The 22,285-nt window shown below is 50.1% G+C and overlaps 1 pseudogene; it reads left to right on the top strand.

Moving 5' to 3' along the window:
- The first annotated feature begins 17,105 nt into the window (after positions 1 to 17,105).
- On the top strand, positions 17,106 to 19,072 carry LOC122907639 (annotated as a pseudogene).
- Positions 19,073 to 22,285: the final 3,213 nt, after the last annotated feature.

Genomic DNA, 22,285 nt, shown 5'->3' with positions numbered 1-22,285 from the left:
CTGGCCCTGGGCTTTTGTTTGTTTGGAGATTTTTAATGACTGTTTCAATCTCCTTACTGGTTATGGTCTGTTCAGGCTTTCTATTTCTTCCTGGTTCAATTGTGGTAGTTTATATGTTTCTAGGAATGCATCCATTTCTTCGAGATTGTCAAATTTGTTGGCGTAGAGTTGCTCATAGTATGTTCTTATAATAGTTTGTATTTCTTTGGTGTTAGTTGTGATCTCTCCTCTTTCATTCATGATTTTATTTATTTGGGTCCTTTCTCTTTTCTTTTGGATAAGTCAGGCCAGGGGGTTATCAATTTTATTAATTCTTTCAAGGAACCAGCTCCTAGTTTCGTTGATTTGTTCTATTGTTTTTTTTGGTTTCTATTTCATTGATTTCTGCTCTTATCTTTATGATTTCTCTTCTCCTGCTGGGCTTAGGGTTTCTTTCTTGTTCTTTCTCCAGCTCCTTTAGGTGTAGAGTTAGGTTGTTTACCTGAGACCTTTCTTGTTTCTTGAGAAAAGCTTGTACCGCTATATATTTTCCTCTCAGGACTGCCTTTGTTGTGTCCCACAGATTTTGAACCATTGTGTTTTCATTATCGTTTGTTTCCATGATTTTTTTCAATTCTTCTTTAATTTCCCGGTTGACCCATTCATTCTTTAGAAGGATGCTGTTTAGTCTCCATGTCTTTGGGTTCTTTCCAAACTTCCTCTTGTGGTTGAGTTCTAGCTTCAGAGCATTGTGGTCTGAAAATATGCAGGGAATGATCCCAATCTTTTGATACCGGTTGAGTCCTGATTTAGGACCAAGGATGTGATCTATTCTAGAGAATGTTCCATGTGCACTAGAGAAGTATGTGTATTCTGTTGCTTTGGGATGAAATGTTCTGAATATATCTGTGATGTCCATCTCATCCAGTGTATCATTTAAGGCCTTTATTTCCCTGTTGATCTTTTGCTTGGATGATCTGTCCATTTCCGTGAGGGGAGTGTTAAAGTCCCCTACTATTATTGTATTATTGTTGATGTGTTTCTTTGATTTTGTTATTAATTGGTTTATATAGTATGCTGCACCCACGTTGGGGGCATAGATATTTAAAATTGTTAGATCTTCTTGTTGGACAGACCCTTTGAGTATGATATAGTGTCCTTCCTCATCTCTTATTATAGTCTTTGGCTTAAAATCTAATTGATCTGATATAAGGATTGCCACTCCTGCTTTTTTCTGATGTCCATTAGCATGGTAAATTCTTTTCCACCCCCTCACTTTAAGTCTGGAGGTGTCTTCGGGTTTAAAATGAGTTTCTTGGAGGCAACATATAGATGGGTTTTGTTTTTTTATCCATTCTGATACCCTGTGTCTTTTGATTGGGGCATTTAGCCCATTCACATTCAGGGTAACTATTGAGAGATATGATTTTAGTGCCATTGTATTGCCTGTAAGGTGACTGTTACTGTATATTGTCTCTGTTCCTTTCTGATCTACCACTTGTAGGCTCTCTCTTTGCTTAGAGGACCCCTTTCAGTATTTCCTGTAGAGCTGGTTTGGTGTTTGCAAATTCTTTCAGTTTTTGTTTGTCCTGGAAGCTTTTAATCTCTCCTTCTATTTTCAATGATAGCCTAGCTGGATATAGTATTCTTGGCTGCATGTTTTTCTCGTTTAGTGCTCTGAAAATATCAGGCCAGCTCTTTCTGGCCTGCCAGATCTCTGTGGATAAGTCAGCTGCCAATCTAATACTTTCACCATTGTATGTTACAGACTTCTTTTCCCGGGCTGCTTTCAGGATTTTCTCTTTGTCACTAAAGCTTGTAAATTTTACTATTAGGTGATGGGGTGTGAGCCAGTTCTTATTGATTTTGAGGGGCGTTCTCTGAACCTCCTGAATTTTGATGCTCATTCCCTTTGCCATATTGGGGAAATTCTCCCCAATAATTCTCTCCAGTATACCTTCTGCTCCCCTCTCTCTTTCTTCTTCTTCTGGAATCCCAATTATTCTAATGTTGTTTCATCTTATGGTGTCACTTATCTCTCGAATTCTCCCCTCATGGTCCAGTAGCTGTTTGTCCCTCTTTAGCTCAGCTTCTTTATTCTCTGTCATTTGGTCTTCTCTATCGCTAATTCTTTCTTCTGCCTCATTTATCCTAGCAGTGAGAGCCTCCATTTTTTATTGAACCTCATTAATAGCTTTTTTTATTTCAACTTGCTTAGATTTTTGTTCTCTTATTTCTCCAGAAAGGGCTTTTATATCTCCCGAGAGGGTTTCTCTAATATCTTCCATGCCTTTTTCAAGCCCGGCTAGAACCTTGGGAATTGTTATTTTGAACTCTAGATCTGACATGTTACCAATGTCTGTATTGATTAGGTCCCTAGCCTTCGGTACTGCCTCTTGTTCTTTTTTTTTGTTGTGAATTTTTCCGCCTTGTCATTTTGTCCAGCTAAGAGTATATGAAGGAGCAAGTAAAATACTAAAAGGGTGGCAACAATCCCAGGAAAATATGCTTTAACCAAATCAGAAGAGATCCCAAATCGTGAGGGGGGATTTCTCCCCCCTCACGATTGGGTGAGGGATCTCCTCTGATTGGTATCTCCTATGATTGGTATCTCCCAATCTCTTCTGATTGGGATCTCTTCTGATTTGGGGATTAAAAAGAGGTTCAAAAAGAAAGAAAGAAAACAGAAAAAAAAAGAATTAAAAAAAGAGATTGAATTAAAAATTCAATCAAGAATTTAAAAAAGAATTTAAAAAAAGAGACTGAAGAGATTGGGATCTCTTCTGATTTGGGGATAAAAAGAGGTTCAAAAATAAAGGAAGAAAAAAAGAATTAAAAAAAGAAAACGAATAATGAAAAGTATAAAAAAGAAAAAATATATATATTAGATAAACTAGTTAAAAAAGAAAAGGGTAAAAGTTTAAAAAAATATTAGCAGAAGAAGAGAAAAAAATGAAAAAGAAAAAAATTAAATTAACCGCAAGACTAAAAAATCACAGGGAGAAAGCCATGAGTTACGTGGTTTGTTTTCTCCTCCTCTGGAATTCTGCTGCTCTCCTTGGTATTGAAACTGCACTCCTTGGTAGGTGAACTTGGTCTTGTCTGGATTTCTTGTTGATCTTCTGGGGGAGGGGCCTGGTGTAGTGATTCTCAAGTGTCTTTGCCCCAGGCGGAATTGCACCGCCCTTACCAGGAGCTGGGCTGAGTGATCCGCTCGGCTTTGCTTTCAGGAGCTTTTGTTCCCTGAGCGGTTTGCTTTCCGTAGAGTTCCGGAGGACGGGAATACAAATGGCGGCCTCCTGGTCTCTGGCCCGGAGGAGCCGCGAGGCCCGGGCCCCGCTCCCCAGTGCGTCCTCAGCGAACAGCTCCTAGTAAATCCCATCTGCCTAACCTCCAGCCACGCTCTGAGTTCACCGAGCCTGCGACCGGTTCAAGGCAACACCAAGCTGTGAGCTTACTGTCGGCTCTGTCTCTGTAGCCGGCTTTCCTGCTCCAATATCCGCAAGCTCTGCAACACTCAGACACCCCTGATCCTTCTGTGACCCTGCGAGACCTGAGGCCACGCCGACCCCGCGTGGGCTTCACCCCGGTTTAGCCTCTGGGGCGATGTCCCTCAGCGGAACAGACTTTTAAAAGTCCTGATTTTGTGCTCTGTTGCTCCGCCGCTTGCCGGGAGCCGGCCCCTCCCCCCGGGGTCTATCTTCCCGTCACTTTGGATTCACTTCTCCACCAGTCCTACCTTTCAGAAAGTGGTTGTTTTTCTGTTTCTAGAATTGCTGTTCTTCTTCTCTTCTATCTGCCGATGGATTTGCAGGTGTTTGCAATGAAAGATCCCCCCGGGTTTTAAGCACCCCGGAATGGACCTCTCCTCAGGTGGAGACCCCGGGACCCAAAAACCGAGCCGAGGCCACAGATCAGATGCAAACAGCACGAGGTTTATTGAGTAGTCACAGGTACCTGCGGGCGATCAAGTCTTAGGAGGACTCGCGCGCCAGCCCTTTGTTCAGGGCCTTTTTATAGGGTTTGGGGAAGCGAAAGCATACGTACAGAAGCAGAAGCATAGTTACAAGGTTCTCATTGGCTGGTTTGAATGTAAAGGCATACTCGGTGTTTGCGGATTGGCTTTGGAGGACCCCCGCGCGCGAAGAAAAAGGCGGGGAGGGGGAGTGAGGAGGGGGAGTTGGACCTTATTACTCAGCAGAGAAACATCCTGCCTACGTGACTAGGCCCACGTACCTAGGCGACCACCCTTGCCTACGTGACTATGCACATAAGGTATCCTGTTTAAACAGGAGACCAGTATCACCCCCTAAAAGCCAAGCGGTTACAGAAAGGCAAGAGAGCGGTTAAACAATTAACTGGGGGAAGGGTCTAACAGGGGAAGGGCGAAGCCAAACGATTACAGAAAAGCCAAGAAGCAGTTAGTTAATCAATGGCTGGGGGGGGGTCTATATGCGGAGTCTTTCATTCCCCTCCCCTTTTTTTTTTAAGATTTTATTTTATTTATTTGAGAGAGAGAGACAGTGAGAGAGAGAATGAGCGAAGAGAAGGTCAGAGAGCGAAGCAGACTCCCCATGGAGCTGGGAGCCTGATGTGGGACTCGATCCCGGGACTCCAGGATCACGCCCTGAGCCAGAGGCAGTCGTTTAACCAACTGCGCCACCCAGGCGTCTCTCCCCCCTTTTTTTTTTTATCATGGATAGAATCTTATATCCATTTGCTCTGGTCCTGTACCAGGTCAGTTTGGGATCCGGTCTGTCGAATTAGCTGATATTGCTGTGTCACCAGTGGTTTCGCAGCCCCAATAGCGACAATAAAAGTGGGATGTCCCACTACAGTAGGTCCACTCTCTGGGTCTGTGAAACCCGGGGCATACATAGAAGGTAAGTGTTCTTAACATACTTTGTTGACTTCAGTCCCCATAGCTTCCCCAAGGATTTAACCCGAGTCGCCCCCGGGGGGGGATGGTTGTGAAGGCGGCTTTTGTAGGTCAAAGTAATTTTCTACGTCCTAATTGGCTGGAGTTCCCATTGCTAGCTTGCAGATGTTAGGGTGTAGGTCAGGCCACCAGGTGCCAGGGGTTTTCAGACCTCTTGTTGTACTAGCTGCAGGGCTTGCAGATGGGCTTGAGGAACTGAGTTATGTGTCTTTGGAAATTGGGCTATTGATAAGGAAACTTCTTTGTTGTAAAGCTCAAGGACATTTGCAAACAAAGGGAGACTCCTGCCTTACAAGACTGTGATCTCTGAAATATAAACATTTGTTCTTCTTTCAGGGCAGTCAGGGGTGCCTGTGAAATGTCATACATATTACCAAGGGGAGTGGGTGGAGAGGGGTGCAAGGCGCCAGCCCCTGCTCCCTCCTCAGCCAGCCTCCTGAACAATTTTGACCCTTAAATCTTTAAGGTGGTTGAAGGTGGAAGGTCTTATCTTCTGTAAATTCTTCCTGCTGAATAGGGGCATAGAGCTGTCCCTACCTACTCAGGTCAACATTGATCAGTGGAGGAATGTATAGGGGAGTTACAAAAGGCAGAGGCAGCTGAATCCAGTGCTGACAGTGAAGAAGTATCTTTGCGCGTGGTAAGGATCATCTGTCGTGGTGAAGTCATTGCAGCAATGGAGTCTCGGCACCAAGTAGAGAAACAGCGAACAAAGCAACATATTAAGGCTAATAAGGCAATAAGAATGAGAAGCCCGAAAAGGAGATTTGGCCGCAGTCCTCCTCCAAACCAGTAAGCTAACCAATTACTGAGAGAGAGAGAAGGATCTTGAAGAGCATTCATTATCTTTATAAGTCTATAGTTAATTCTATGGAGTGTGATAGGCTGGCTTTTAGGCAATTTTATTATTTCAGCCACACACAAGGTGTTAGTTAAGTTATACAATTGTAGGGGAATCAATCCCATTTTTTAGTTGTTTAATCATGTGCCGTGGGGTCTGCTAATACACCCATAAAATAAGATCGACTAAAGGAGCTATTGTACAACTTTTCTGAAGTTTACCTCAAATTGTTTAGCTTAGATAAACAAACATTTAAAGACAACCAAATCTAGAATTTAACATCCATAAAGGTGTGTTACTAAAACATAATTTTTCTCTCCAAAATAACCCTCATTTCCAGAGATAGCCAAATCAGGACTAATTCACTTGTGAAACAAGTCCAGTTTTAACAAACTTGGCCTAATTATTTACATAAGCTCAGCAAGAACAGTGAGTGTGATCAATAGATCTTTTAGAATCTGCTTTGCTGGAACTTTTTATAAGGAATTTCTAGGTTGAACTTCTAGTAGCCTCTCCAGGCCAGAAGCCAAGCCACGTACTTGCCATCAGGCATGCCTGCAATACCTGTCGATTTGGGCATATGCCTCTTCATGAGATTCTGCACCTACCAAGGAGTGACATTCTTTACTCACCTGGTGAGGCTGCTGGGAACTCTGTAAACAAGGTATTAGGCCAATAGTCCCAAGGGGCTTTATGGCTCCAGGTTTCAGAAAGTCAACCTTAGTTCCTTAAAGCTGTCTGGTCATATCTGAGTCTATGCATGTCTTTCTCAAATATGACATTCCAGTCAAAGCTTTGGTAAAATAACCAGTTTCCAATGCTGTCCTGTTACAAAGAGAACAGATTCTTATTGAACTTATGTAAATGACTGATTGCCATGGAAGAAAGAATACTTACTGAGACATTTTGGTTTCAGAGGGTTCAGATAGAGAGAAAAGTTGAATGCCTTGAGCACTTTTACATCTCTGTGAGTTACAGATAACTTAAGAAAAAGTATCCCTAGTCTGGAAGAGCAAACATTAGAGAACCAGCAATGTCTAAAACAGGACAAAACATTAAGAGACACAACATTATAATCTTGTAGTTCATTTAGTTCCATGTTACTAAATCTGGTGAATGCAGCTTTAGTTAGTTCTGGAAAGTTTTACCCATTTCAGTTTTAGGGTTTTCAAGTATATCAAATATCTATTTGTCTTGAAAGTCCTTTATATGAATCTCCTTGAAGATAAAACTCATTTAGAAGAGAATTAAAACAATTATAAATGACAAAAACTCAGAATGGATATGGTTAGAGCTGATGAGACAAGAGTTTACAATTTAGCTGGCAAGGAAATCAGGTTATTTCTGTGACATATAGCATTTCCATAATTACAATATCAAGCGATGATCTTTTAAAACATTAAAACTTTAGAAAGTGCGTAGAATCTCTATAAGAGTTACAGTATTTTCCCAAATGTAACCCAAGGTTTATCATTGGTTCAGTAGTACTTCATGAGCAACTTCGCATACCAAGGAAAAGCCCGAGTTAAAGAGATCTACAATTTAAATCTTGTCAACATTTGCTAAAATCTTATAAAGTTTTAAAACACATGCCTAAGTATAATTAGGGATGTTAAACACCTGATAAAACAAAATATAGGAACTGAATTTTCTGGGCAGGAAAAGAGAAAACCATTTACATTCTTGTAACAGCAGATCAATTAATCTAAGAAAACACTATCCTTTTGAACAGAGACAATTTCAGTCTTGTACCAATGTAACTTTAAAACCCATTCATTTCAATCTTAGTCCATCTTGACCATAGCTAAAATTCCTTTTCTGAAGATTTCCCTTCACAAACCTTCTACAACTTTCCTTTGCATTCAGGTTTTGTCCCAAGCCATTTCCTTCCAAACAACCATCTCATTTAGGACAAAATTACCTTCCCTTACCTTCAACAAAATGTATTCCCATTCCTTAAATCTTTCTTACATATCTCCTTCTTTCCTACATACAGAGTTTCCCTTATTTCTATCAGTCTTAGTTACACTAAGCAGAACTTTGTATTGTTAGAAACACCTTTAGTTATTAGCCATTTGTGAACTGTTACAACAGAATTCTTCAGGTGGCAAATTTATGAATCTGTTAAGTGGAAAACAAGTTTACCAGCAGATTTAAATACTCTTAGTTTCTTTGCAGTTAAGTCAAAAACCCAACCCTACATCCAGTAATTAATGCCTTAGCATTTTATCCTTTAAGACCTAGATGTCCACAATTTAATTCCATTTGTCACCCAAGCAAAACTTTAAACTTTCAGGTTACCAAAGACTTTGAAAGCTACTTCAGCAATTACCCATTAAAACTTTGAGACAGACAATTAACCATCAGTTTAGTCATCTCTTTGCTAACAAATTTTAACAAATAACATGAGCTTATTTGACCTTCAGTAAACTTCGAAGTTTCACATTTACTGCTGATAACTTAAAAGACATATCTTATCTTAACAACAAACTTAACTTAGTTCCAGTACTGATTTACATTTCACCTGGACCCACTCCACTTTGAATGTTTACCTGAGACACAAGTGCGAAGATCTGGAGTGGGGGGTGTTAGGTCCAGGGGGTGCTCTTCTTGCTCCTTGACAGTGAAGAGAGAAGGAGCCATGGTGCATGATCGAGAGGCTAGTCATGCAGACTGCACGCACATTGGTACAGAAACACGATAAGGGGGAAACAGAGGAAACAAAGTGCTGCCAGGAGGCAGAGAAAAGATTCCCGGTTTTGGAGCTCATAAGCCCCAACAAAGGAGCAGACGCCAAGCTTGCCCACCAGCAAGGGGGGGGAGGAGTTAAGCAGTCCAAGTTGGGCCAGAGAACACAGGGAAACTTCCCCGAAACAAAGAGCGTTTCGGCAGCTGCTTGGGAATATTCCTTATGGTCTCTGTCTCGAGTTAGACCAACCCCAGTTGGTTCCAGTTATAGCCATTAACACGGGAAGTGAGTGAGGGAGAAACCCCCACATCTATTAGGAGAAACTCAGAATCTCTCCAGTGACCTAAAGTGAGACTTAAGGGGGTGGTAAGTGTTTGCCCCATTTTAGAGTCAAAGAAAACACCAAGGACAATAAGTAAGACACACAAAACAGTTAACAAGAAGGACGCTGCGCGATTTCGGTACAAAACCGAAAGCAAAAACTCAAGCAGAGATCCCGGGGGTCCGGATTCCCCCTCTCCAACCAAGGCCACTTATCTCTCTGATACAGGCTGAGCTCCAAAGGGGCTTCCCCAAACGCGAGCTCTAGATGCCCCGCTGCACCGGGGCCCAGATGTCCCGAAGGACCCAAATGCCCCACCCGGTGGGACTACAAACGCCTCTGGAACGTCTTCCAGGGCTGCGAGGGAGAAGTCCGAGCCCGTCAGCTCCTTCTGGCCCTCGCCAAATACAAATGGATCCGATCGAACCTCAAACCAAACGCATGCGCAAATTCACAAGTAACAGGTTCAGACGCAGCCACAGACGCAACGAACAGACACAACGAATAAAGTGCTGGCCAGCTTACCTCCTGACAGTGGGTCGGTGGTCCTTGGGTGGGGGGGTCTCGTATCCCGGACGAGCCCCCAAATGAAAGATCCCCCCGGGTTTTAAGCACTCCGGAATGGACCTCTCCTCAGGAGGAGACCCCGGGACCCAAAAACCGAGCCGAGGCCACAGATCAGATGCAAACAGCACGAGGTTTATTGAGTAGTCACAGGTACCTGCGGGCGATCAAGTCTTAGGAGGACTCGCGCGCCAGCCCTTTGTTCAGGGCCTTTTTATAGGGTTTGGGGAAGCGAAAGCATACGTACAGAAGCAGAAGCATAGTTACAAGGTTCTCATTGGCTGGTTTGAATGTAAAGGCATACTCGGTGTTTGCGGATTGGCTTTGGAGGACCCCCGCGCGCGAAGAAAAAGGCGGGGAGGGGGAGTGAGGAGGGGGAGTTGGACCTTATTACTCAGCAGAGAAACATCCTGCCTACGTGACTAGGCCCACGTACCTAGGCGACCACCCTTGCCTACGTGACTATGCACATAAGGTATCCTGTTTAAACAGGAGACCAGTATCACCCCCTAAAAGCCAAGCGGTTACAGAAAGGCAAGAGAGCGGTTAAACAATTAACTGGGGGAAGGGTCTAACAGGGGAAGGGCGAAGCCAAACGATTACAGAAAAGCCAAGAAGCAGTTAGTTAATCAATGGCTGGGGGGGGGTCTATATGCGGAGTCTTTCAGCAATCTTTAGATAAGCCCTCTAGCTGATCTCCTGGTAGCTGAAGTAGTCTCAGCCTGCTACTTCTCCGCCATCTTGACTCCTCAGTCTGTTCATTTTTTGCATTTAACTCTCTCTCTCTTTTTTTTTCCCAATTTATTTATTTTCAGAAAAACAGTATTCATTATTTTTTCACCACACCCAGTGCTCCATGCAAGCTGTGCCCTCTATAATACCCACCACCTGGTACCCCAACCTCCCACCCCACCACCACTTCAAACCCTCAGACTGTTTTTCAGAGTCCATAGTCTCTCATGGTTCACCTCCCCTTCCAATTTACCCAAATTCCCTACTACTCTCTAACGCCCCTTGTCCTCCATGCTATTGGTCTCTCTCTCTTTATTAAGGTTTTATTTATTTATTTGACAGAGATCACAAGTAGGCGGAGAGGCAGGCAGAGAGAGAGAGAGAGAGGAGTAAATAGGCTCCCTGCTGAGCAGAGAGCCTGATGTGGGGCTCGATCCTAGGACCCTGATTCCATGACCTGAGCTGAAGGCAGAGGTTTTAACCCACTGAGCCACCCAAGCACCCATAATTGTCTCTTTTCTAATTTATTATTTATCTGTCTTAAAGATCATTTACTTTATCTTCAATATGTTGTTAATCCCATTAGATGAAATTTTTATATATTTGATAGACAGAGATCACAAGTAGGCAGAGAGGCAGACAGAGAGAGAGGAGGAAGCAGGCTCCCTGCTGAGCAGAGAACCCGATGCAGGGCTCTATCCCAGGACTGAAAGACCATGACCTGAGCCGAAGGCAGAGGCTTAATCCACTGAGCCACCCAGGTGCCCCTAGATGAAATTTTTATTTCAGATTTTATTTTTCACTTTTCAATTTCTTTTTTATACTTCTTTTATAGCTTTTGTTCCTTTGCTGAAATTTGTCTTTTTATTCATCATCAATATATTTCCATATCCATGAAGATAATTACAGTAGCTTCTTTAAAATCTGTTCTGATTCCAACATCTTGATCCATCTCTAGTTTTGTCTTCATTGTTTTTTTTTTTTTCTTTGTGTGTGGCATTTTTCCCTTTTGTTGAAATTTGTGTAATTTGGATTTGTGTTCTGGGTATGAATTATGCATTGTAGAGATTCTGGATTAGGATAGATGCTTTCAAAGAATGCTGTTTTGTTTTTCGTTTTTGTTTTTGTTTTTTGAGTGTTCAGTTTGACAGAACTCAAACTACATTTTTTTTCCATATGGTGCGTGGCAAGTTCAGCCAAATATTTAGGTATAATGAGGTGTTTCTACCTTATCTCTCTTTTTAGAGATCCTTGCATGACTCCACTCTGCCCCCTCTTAATTTTTCAGCTATGCAGTTGTCCCAGACTATGCCCTTCTTGGTTCATCAGTCTAATAAAAAAGTCTTATTACTTCCATATTGTAGTTGCACAACATTGCACTAATAGTGTCTGCCTCGGGCTCCAAGTGGTAAAACTAGGAAGCTTACCTAGGATTATTCTCTTCTAGCAAGTGTTGACTTATCTGTAACATCTGCCTGCTTTGGTCAGTCTTCAGTGTCCTTAGATAATTTTTTTTTCTTTACATATTACACTGTAGTTTATGGAATCATATAACATGTGGTGTTTGTACCTGGCTTCTTTTACTTAGCATAATGCTTTAAAATTAATTTGCAATATTGTATATATAAGAGATTGTTCACTTATGTTCATATTCTTTTTACTATTGAGTAGTATTTTGAGCAATGGTACAAAGATTTCCCACATACCCCATCCTTCCCTCATTATAAGCATTTTTCCACAAGAGTCCTATATTTGTTACAATCTGTGAACCTACCCTGACACATAATTATCACCCAAACCCACCATTTACATTATGATTCTCTCTTGGTATTGCATATTCTATGATGTACAAATGTATAGTATCCACCATTATACATATATAGGTATATGCATATATCCACCAATATAGTATCATACAAAATAGTTTCAGAACCTAAAATCACCTGTGTTCTGCTTATTTATCTTTCCCTCCCCCCTCATTTCTAGAAACCACTTATCTTTTTGCAGTAACTATTCTGGTGTCTGGCTGTATCACATTTTATTTGTCCATTCACCTTATGAACAGTATCTTGGTTGCTATCGATTCTGGTAATTATGAATAAAACTTATACATTTGTGTGTAAGTTGTTCTTTCGGCATTGCTTTAAGCTTGTTTGGGGGAAATACCAAGTTCTCTAAGGTATTTATTTTAGAAATATTTAGAAATACATTCAATATTTCTTCCAAGGCAGGTCTGCTGGCAACGAATTTCTGTAATTTTTGTTTGAGAAAGTATTTCTTCACTTTCTAAAAGGTAATTTTGTAGGGTACAAAATGATAGATTGATTTCCCCCCCCTCAACTCTTTAAATATTTCACTCCACTTTTTTGTTTGCATGGTTTTCTGAGAAATTGGATGTAATTCTTATCTTCGTCCCTCCATAGATTAAGATTCCCCCCCCCGGGGGGGTTTTCTGAATTTTTTCTATATCTTTGATTTTCTGTAGTTTGAACGTGATATGCCTTGATGTAGTTATTGGCATTTATCCTATTTCCATGATTTGGCATTTATCCTATTTCCATGATTTGGTATCTGGTCAGCAAGGCATCCCCCTTACCCTCCCTGGGCCCCAGGGACACAAGGCAGCTGTGGGTGGGGTAACGAGGCTGCGAGGCTGCGTCCTGGAAGAGAGGTCAGAGGCACAGAGGAGGGCGGAGGATGGACAGGCCGCTCCGCCCATCCTGTGGTCCCTGCCTGCCAGTGTCCACAGCAACCGTCTTCCATCCAGCCTCCTTCAGGCTCTCTGCAGTAAGCGGGGAGGCAGGCAGAGGCAGGACCAGCGCTCGCCGACCTCCCTGGGCCGGGGCCGCGTCTGACGCCCTTTGGCTAACTTGCCGGGGCCCGGGCGCTCCAGCCCCGCTGCACCCCCCCCCCCCAACTCTCCGGTCTGCATCTTGCAGCGCCGGACGGCCCCGCATGCGCGCTCTTCCTGCCCGGATTCCCCCGCCCCTTCCGGGTCCCCCGGCCACACTCACCCAAAAGCCCCCCACGCCCATCGCCCGCCCCGCCGGCTGCTCAGCGCCCGCCCCGCCGGTTTGAATCTCCGCGCGGGCCCGGCCCAGGCCAGCCCTCGCCGCTGACTGGCTGCGTCCCCGCAGGGCGGCCGCGCCCGGGATCCGATTGGCCCCCGCACTCGCGCGGGGCTGCTGCCCTCCGATTGGCTGACTGCCGGGTTCCCGCGGGAATGGGCGCAGCCGGGGTTGCCCAGTTTCCGCTGACGGGGGCGCAGCGGGATCCGCCCCTTTGTCTCCGAGGTCCGGAGGCCGCACAGGAGTGTCCGCCCGGAGCGCTCGCGGCTGCTGTTCCCGCATGGGTGTGTCCGTCTCCAGCGCTTGCCCTGTGTTCCCCAAACGTGCCCCCGCACTCTGAACCTGGAAGATCCTGGAGGAGGGGCCAGAGCAGGGTACCCTGGCCCTCCTCCAGTGCAGCCAACTCAGGGCGAGGCCTCCCTCCACCCCGGCATGGACACAAGCTCTAAAACTCGCCCTTTGGAAAGCCCCTCCCTCTTTCCCGCGACTCCTTGGCCAGGCCGCGCCCCACCTCCAGGCTTCCTCTCTGCAAGCCTCACCGCCCCCCCAAAGCTCTGTCCCGGGCGGTGCAGCGCACCCCCTCTCTGGCTGGCTCTGTCCACTCCCCACCCCTTCCACGTAACTCTGCCCTGGACAGCGACAGAGATGGGTGACCCAGACTTCGGGCTCAGGAACCTCCCTCCCCACAGCGGAGGGATGGAGGGATGGGGGCAGCTGCGTGCCGCTGGTGCTGGTGTGCCCATCGAGCCCTTCTGTGACGACCTCGCTGGACCCTCAGAGCAGCCTAGGAGTAAATGAGGAAACAGGCCCGGCGAGGTTCGGTGGGCCCCAATGGCCCTTAGGGGACCAGGGTCCCTGCACCCGCTCCTCAGAGCTAGCGTGTGGGGAGAGACAGGGCGTCCATGAACCGAAGAGCCACTAATCAAAGAAAATGACAGCGAAGGCCCCCATGTCTGGAGGCTGGGGCCTCCAGAATGAGCTAAGGGAGCAGAGAATGTATTTGAGCATGGGGTGGGGGGCTCCTTCCACCGAGGAGTTAGCGCCCAGTGTCGGACACCCAGCTCACAGATGTGTAAGTGAGACAGAAGTTTCTGGAAATGAGATGGGACTCTGAGCGGTGGTCTGGGATGCTCTGCTTTGCTGTTTCATTGTCTGACCACGGCTCTTCCTGTCCCTGCCTTCCCCACGTGGAGACTGAGCTGTGGCCTGTTGGGGGCAGGAGTGTGGATGGCACTTAAGGGATTCGATTCCCGCCTTTCCCCAAGGACACAGGAGGAGGAAAGCCAGCGCCCTTATTCTCCAGAAAACTAAGCTGGGTGTGGGAGGGACTCAGTGAATGGGGAACAGTCTCAGCTTGCCCTGGCTGCTCCCTACTGTGTCTGGCCATCAGAGGACAGCCTGAGCTGGTCCAGCCCTGACCATGGGCCAAGTGTGCTTCCTGCCCTGCTGCCCAAGGAGGAGCTATTTTTACTCGAATTTTGGATGACAGCACAGATTTCCAAGGCTGAAGTGTCTGGCCCGACATGGGAGCACAGTGTCAGCAGGAACCAAAATCTTGGGTGTCCGGCTTTGCACCCCAAATGCCTAATCTTTGATCATAGGACTTCCTCAGGGTCAAAAGTGAATGGAGGGATGTTTAATCGGGCCTCCCTGCCCACGTGGGGCTTTGCATCCCCTCCCTCAGAACCGCCAGCCCGGGGGAAAGGACAGCAGTGTCCATGACAATGAGGAGGAGGAGGAGGAGGAGGAAATGTCTTCTTCTGAATGAGAGACTCCCCTTGCGGGGAGCAGAGCCGGCCAGGCCTGAGAGGAAAGGGGGGTATGATTGGGGGGACAGGCTCCTAGTGGAGCAGTGGTAGGGATGGGGGAAAAGCCATTCCCAGGCAGAGGCTTTCTGGGGTCCAACCCCACTCATGCATCTGTTGATGAGGAGGACAGAGGAGGAGGGGTCCCAGCTCTGCCATGTCCTGGGGGGATCCCTGACCAGCAGCAGAATTTCCTGCTAGTTCCCATGACCTCCTGGAATGGCCGGTGCTGGAACAAGCAGACCTACGCTGGGCCAGATGCTGCAAGGGAGGCGTCCTCAGGGTGAGGAAGGGAGCAAAGTGGTGTGGGGAACCCCACGTGAGCAGGGGCAGGGTAGACTCTCCCAGCATGTGGCAGTTTAGCAGAGGAGCTAGGGGACAAGATGCAGGGTGGAGGGTGGTGGCGAGGCTTTCCTCAACTGGGGCCTGCCAAGGCCGGTGTAGGGGACTGGGTAAGCCCACTTCTAGGACCAAGGAAGGCAGCTGGTGGACTGAAGGCCCACCACCCTGGGGACAGGTGGCCTGGGGCAAGGCTGGCTCCACTGGGCGGGTGGGTGGGGGCGGCAGGAGCCTGGGGTGTATCCTGACAGAGAGCCTTTTGAGGAGTTTTAAGAGGGGTGGGGTTATTAGAGTTGCCTTTTCCGGAAGTCCATTAGGAGGATAGTCTGGGGCTAACCACGGCTGGGGGCCCGTCGGAACGCTGTGGCCTGAGCACCTACTTCTTCTGGCCTCAACTTCAGCAAACACCCCCAAACCCCACTCCTGCTCCTCCGCACCGAGGGCCCAGATCTATGCCTTCTACTCCAGCACCGCCCCTCCCCAACTCCCTGCCTCTCTGCCCTCCAGAGCCCAGCAATCAATCAGCTTTCTCTTCACCGTGGATTACAGCGAGAAGCCAGCCGTCACCGGCAGGGAAGTCCAGCACAACGAGCACAGACAAAGCCGACAGCCATGCAGCCATTGTGGGGAAGAAGCCAGCACTGCTGGGACCCCAGAAGCAGCGCCCCACTCTTGGGTCCTGCCTCCCTCTCTCCTTCCCCCGACATCCATGGTAATTGCTTTATTTCCCTCTAAGCATCCGTCTTGCTTTCTCTGTGTTCGGACTCCTCTGCGTTGCTGTGTGGTCAGAGAAGGGTGGGACAGAGAAGGACCCCAGGATCCCTGCTCCCAGAGAGGGCTGGATTGGAGCCCTAGGGGTCTGAGCACCCCAGAAGGGGCCTAGGGGCCTGATCCGGCTGCCCTGGTCTGGGCTTAGGGGCTCAGGCTTGGCATCTATGTCAGTGACTCTTTGTGGGAGATTTGGGGGGGGGGACGGCTGAAGAGGTGGATCTCTCCATTTTGGCGGGGCGGGTGGAGTTAAGGAGGGTGGCAGATACCCAAGGCCACAGGTCAGGAAATGAGAAGTGTGATCGGGGCTCTGTGTGGCTCCTGATAATCTAGTGTCCCTTCCCGCTAGGGTCACAGAGAGGAAGGACACTGGGAACCCGAGCTCCCATTGGCCACAAGGTGGCGTCAAATACCACGCCTTCAGGTCACCTGTCACTTTGAGTCCTGAATGGGGATCCCAGGTGCAGGGACTGAGCTCTGCAGGGGTCTCCAAGCACAGGGGTAGGAATGAGACCCTCCACCCTGGGAGAGAGAATCCTGCTCCCCACAGTCAGAACCTGGAGTGGGGGCTGGAGCGGGACTGGGGGACACCCTTAACTTTCCCCAAACTTGTCCCTTCTCTCACCTGGTTTTAGAATCCCCCAGGCCAGAAACCTGCTCTCCCCCTCCTGCATCACATTCTCTCCTGTGCAATGTTTGAGGGTAGAGGAGGAGGAAACAGGAAAGAGGGAAGGCAGGGACTGTAGAGACCACAGGACCTTGGCATGGACACCAGGACGTGGAGGGGGCTTCAGGCTCCCCTCCTGTTCCCCTTTGTTGGCCTCTCTCCTGCTACACCCCCTCCCCATCTTCTCTGAGAACCCTCCAGCTGCTTTCTTTCTTCTTGGGATGGGAGAAAACCCTCGGTGGCTGGACTGTGGGGGCCTCACCTCCACCTGAAGAGTAGGGAGGAGGCACCGCCCGGTTTTCTCCTGGCTCACACCTGCCCCGGGGGCAGGGTCAATCCCCAGGTCTGGGTGTCTTCCTCCCAGGAGATTACTCAGCCTGAGCCCGGGAGCCATGGAGGCCACTCTGCTCCTGAACATGGAAGGGATCAAGAAAACCATCCTACATGGAGGGACCGGGGAGCTCCCAAACTTCATCATGGGGTCCTGGGTGAGTGGACCTGGTCTGCTGCATTCCTGCTGTGCGTCTTTCCGCTTTGCCAGAACGGGGCCAGGAGGGACATTCCTGGAATTATCAACCCTCGAGCACCTGGGAAGCTTGGAAACGGTGCCCACTCACCAGACATGGGCTGGGGGAAGGGCTTTGGGAGTTTTGTGATGCCCCAATGTAGAGTGGAGCCCTCAGGGTTCACGGTTTTGTCCACAAATGTCAGGTGAGCTTCCCTGGATAACGGAGTGGCAGGGTCTGTGGCCTCAGATCTAGGTCTTCTGTAAGCCAGGCTCTGAGGTCCTGCACAGCTGCCAGGCAGGACAGCCAGTGGCTTGGGGTCCTTGGGGCAGGGGTGAGGGCAGGCAGCATGGGGGTCGCTCTGGGGTCCCGGCATCTGGATGGGGTGTGGTGAGCTGAGCCCGGAGGATAGCCCCACCAACGATGGTGGGAGTTTTGTCTGAGACCAGGGTACTCCTCCTCCTGACCAGGTGATCTTTCACTTCCGCACCATGGAATGCGACGAGGAGTGGACGGTGATCGATGACCACAAGCAAGCATGCTTGTGGAGAAGGCAGAGGAGGCGGGTCCCCAGCTGCGGGGGCGCAGGTCCCCCGGTCCCTGCCTGACCCGCCTGCCACTGTCAGGCCAGGTGGAGGCCCAGAGCGAGTACCAGCGGGAGATGTGGAGCCTGAACAACCAGGACCAGGAGAAGATGCAGGCGGTGCCCATCCTCTATGGAGAAGGGAACCGGCTCTTCAAGCTGGACCGCTACGACGAAGCCTCCAGCAAGTACCAGGAAGCCATTGTCTGCCTGAGGAACCTGCAGACCAAGGTGGGGGGCTGCCCACGTGGCCGGGTGGCCGGCACCAAGGGTGGGGGGCAGGCGGCCTAGCTCACGGCTGACCGGCATGCTCCCCTGCGCAGGAAAATCCCTGGGAGGCGCAGTGGCTGAGCTGGAGAAGATGATCAATACCCTGATTCTCAACTAGACACCTGCCAGTGTCTGCTCAAGAAAGAGGAGTACTATAAGGTCCTGGAGCACAAGAGGCACAGCCTGCGGCTGCACCCAGGTAAGGCTGGGCGCCAGGCGGGGTGGGCCGGCACAATCGGGGGGACTGGCAGGCCAGGGGGCGGGGCAGGGCCTCTGAGGGAGGCCTTTGTGCTCACCGCAGTCTCTGGGACTCCCAGGCAGCAGGCCTGCACACTGGTGCCCTGGCAGCTGGTGCTGCTGGTGGGAGCAGGTGTTTGTGAGCGAGGTGCGGGGGAACAGGCATGCAGGGTGGAGTGACTGTGGGTGGGTTCGACATTGATCTCCTGCTGTGCGCAGGGGGCTGGGTTCCCTGTGCTCCTTACCTCCTAAAGTGCCCTCAGTAACCCGTGGGGGCGGGGGCAGAGATGGGGCATGGAGCCTCCACCATGCGGGGACCCCACCGGACTGAGTAGGAGATTATGGGTTTGGAGTTAGCTCTGGGGCCTGGCGGGGTACCCGCAAGGGAGGGGAGTAGGTCCTGCTATTGCCACTGTCACGCACGTGTACAACCAAGGAGGCGGCCCACGGGGCACAGAGAGGTTAAGGATCACAGTCAAGGTTAAGAGTTTGTCAGCTATGAGGCAGCACCAGGAAGGGGCTCAGCAGGTGCAGTGTCATCCTCCCTTCAGGGATCGTGAAGGCCTACTATGTGCGGGCCCGGGCTCACAAGGAGGTGTGGAATGAGACGGAGGCCAGGGCAGACCTTCAGAAAGTGCTGGAGCTGGAGCTGGAGCTGGAGCTGTCCATGGGGAAGGTGGTGCGTAGGGAGCTGAGGCTTTTGGAAAACCACCTGGAGAAGCGGGAGGAAGAGCAGCTCTGCTGCCGGAACATGCTGGGCTAGGGCGAGGAGTGGGCCTCTCCTGGCCTCCCCTGCCTCCCTGGCTCCCCTGGCTTCCCCTGCCTCCCTTGGCCTCCCCTGCATCTCCTGGCATCCCCTGCTTCTCCTGGCCTCCTCTGGCCTCCCCTGCCTCCCTGGCTTCCCCTGCTTCTCCTGGCCTCCCATGCCTCCCCTGCCTCCTTGGCTTCCCCGGCCTCCCCTGCCTCCCCTGCCTCACTGGCTTCCTCCTCTTCTCCTGGCCTCCCCTGCCTTCCCTGCCTCTCCTGGGTACTTCTGTAGCTGTGCACATTTCCGCTAGAATGCTCTCTCGGGTCCATGCCGCACCCTTCTGGGCAGGACAACCACTGGAACTTTACTCCCCCACTCCTACCCCGTTTCTGTCTGTAGCCTAAATTATGTTTTTTGTGCTTTGTCCAAGGCCTGACTAAAATGAAAAAAAAACAAAGAGTGTAAGTAAGTTTCCCCACAGGCCCTGCATGATCGTGGTTCTTTCTCTGTGGTCCCCAATCCATGGGCCCAGGGCCAACAGAATGAGGCTGTTCCTGGTGGCAGGAGTGGCCGCGAAAACTGTGATGATTTCTCTCCTTCCCCTCTTTTGTGTCACCAGGAGGTTTGAGGTGTCAGTCCCCCACCCTGCCCACAGAGGAAAGAGGGTTGATGTTTGGTGGGTTCTGCTTGTGGATAAGGGCTCCCTGGCAGCGGGGAGGGTGGCCAGCATGGCCTGGGGTGAGGAGGTCAGAGCAAGGGGATGCTGTGAGCTGGGGTAGCCAGAGTGGGACAGTCGCCTGCCTCCCAATGGCCCCGGAAGGCTGGACAGGGAGGGGTCCCAGTGGGCATCAGAGGCAGGGGCCCCAGTGGTTCAGAGTCAGAGGCAGAGCCTGTCTGAGGACCGGAAGCTCCGGCCCGAGGACTCCTGGCCCCCACGGTCCTTTCCGTCCTATGTGCGACTTCCCTTCCTTTCTCCTGAGGTCCGTGAGGACCTGCCCCCAAATGTGGTCCCGCCCAGCAGAACTGATGCTTGAATGTGTCCCATGACCCTGCCTGGTCTGCTGTGGGTGTCTCCCCACCCAGGACCTTTGCAAGTCTAAGAGAGAAGAGGGGCAGGGCCAGGACATGGAGGGCTGTGTGGCATTAGTGCTCCAGGTGGGGATGACCCCAGGCAGCTGGAGACCCCTCCCCTTGTCAGAGTCCACAGGGATCCCTGCAGCCACACCATCCAGTGGATTAAGATTAGTCACATTTCCACGTGCATCTTTCTAGGCCTGGTCTCCACCAACCTTGCTGGTCCCCAGCCTGTGCACCTGCCCTTTTTGATTTTATAGTAGACACAGGGCCAAGGGGTAGACGACCGGACCCTTTCCAGGAACCATCTCACACCCCATCTGGCTAGTGTGGCTGCCCTCCCCTGGGGCCCTCTGGCTTCTACACCTGCTTCCCCACCTCCTGCAGCTTCTGGAGGCCAATGCCCTCCTGCCTCTGAGCCCCCCCAGGGGTCCATTGGGTCCCCTGGCCTGCCTGCATCCTCCAGCCTCCCTCTTGCCAGCACCCTTCTATTGTGCCGGCTCACCCAAACCATTGGCATGGTCCCCCTACTCAGCGCACTTAGCTGGGTCACATGGCAGGTCTCTCTGTCACAGCAGGTCACCTATTCACAGGCTCTGGGCATTAGGCCATAGGCATCTTTGGGGAAAGACTATCTTCAATCTCATCTGTACCGCATGGCCCATGTGTGGGGGGCGTCATGAGCACTTTGCCCACACTGTCTGGGGGGTCCCCTTCCCTGACCCTGCCCACTACGGGCTCCATGGAAGGTCAGGCCGAGCCTCGTCTTCCTGACGTGCGTGTGCAGAGCTCCTGACTTCAGGTCCTCATCAGCGCGAGAATCTGATGAACAAAGACTCCTGCCTTGCCTCCCGCTACCAACACAGACAGCATCGGAAGACATACTGGGCATCTGTCTCTCCCCAGCAGTCTCAAGGCTGGCAGCCGCTCAGACTGTGCAGTCTCGGGCAGGTAGCCCATTCTACCCATGTGGGTCGGTGTCAGCCACCAGGACAATACCCGCTGCAGACGGGGGCAGGAACACTGGCTGAACCAGAGCATTTGTCCATGGGAAACATCTCTGTTCTCACACATGCAAGGGCCCTCAGAAATGGTCAGCCCAACCTCTCACTTTGTGGATGGGGAAACTGAGGCTTACAGATGAGGACGGGCATAGCTGAGGTCACCGCGGTAGTAACGGACAGAACCAAGGTTGAGGACACTTGTCCACACTGACCAGGGAGCCCCAGGAGGGAGGAAAGGAGGGCCCTGCGCTCCAGCACAGTGGAGGGGCTGGGGGAGAGACACTGGGGACAGGGGTCAGGTGTCCGAGGCTGGGGTCCCTGCCACATTCTCCCTGGTGGCCTGGAATCAGGAGAGCAGGTGGGCCGGAAGAAGAGTCTGATGGGGGTAGAGAAGGGGGAGGAGGCAGGAGGAGGGAGGGGAGGAAGATGAGAGGGAGAACAGAAAGAGCGTGTTTAAGAGGACACAGTGTCCCCTCCCAGCGAGGTGACCTTACAGCCCAAAAAGACCCTCCCTCAGGGAAGAGCGGGGGAGGGGGGAGCAGGTGACTGCAGGCCCCGCCACCTAGTGCAGAGCGACATGGAGCCCACAGCCCAGGCACCGAGTCCCGCAGACACCCAGGCAGGAAGGGGAGGGCAGCATGGTCCAGGTGGCTTCAAATTCAAGCAGTGGCGATGATTTCGAGTTTCCTGGCGGCCACGCTAAAAAGGTAAAGAAGAAATAGGTGACGTTAATGTTGACCCAATATGTCGGAACACTACCATTTTTCCCTAAATGAGATACTTTGCGTTTTGTTTCTGACATGGTCTCTGGGGTGATCCTGACTTGGCCAGCATGTGGGTAGTTGCCTCCCACCCTAGGCCTGCCCCACACACTACAAATTAGACTCCTTCTGGGACTTCCTGTGTATGTGCTCCAACAGTGGATTCCCCTCTGTGCTCTTTCACTGTTAGTGCATAAGCCTGTGGGTTCAAGCAGAGGTGCACTCCTGGTGACCTTTGCCAGCAGGCGTGGATGGGGCCAGGGTGGGGCTCAGGGAGACAGACAACAGACCAAAAGACGCCACTTATCCTCACCACCATTCTGGTTGTGATGGGGCCCTGTGCAAGGCCGCTGGGCTGCTACTTACAGTTGTGTGTGTTGTGCACTGCA

The sequence above is a fragment of the Neovison vison genome, chromosome 5, assembly GCF_020171115.1.
Source record: "Neovison vison isolate M4711 chromosome 5, ASM_NN_V1, whole genome shotgun sequence".
NCBI lineage: Eukaryota > Metazoa > Chordata > Mammalia > Carnivora > Mustelidae > Neogale > Neogale vison.
Note: the sequence above shows the minus strand (reverse complement) of the source record. Positions and strands in the feature narration are given on the sequence as shown.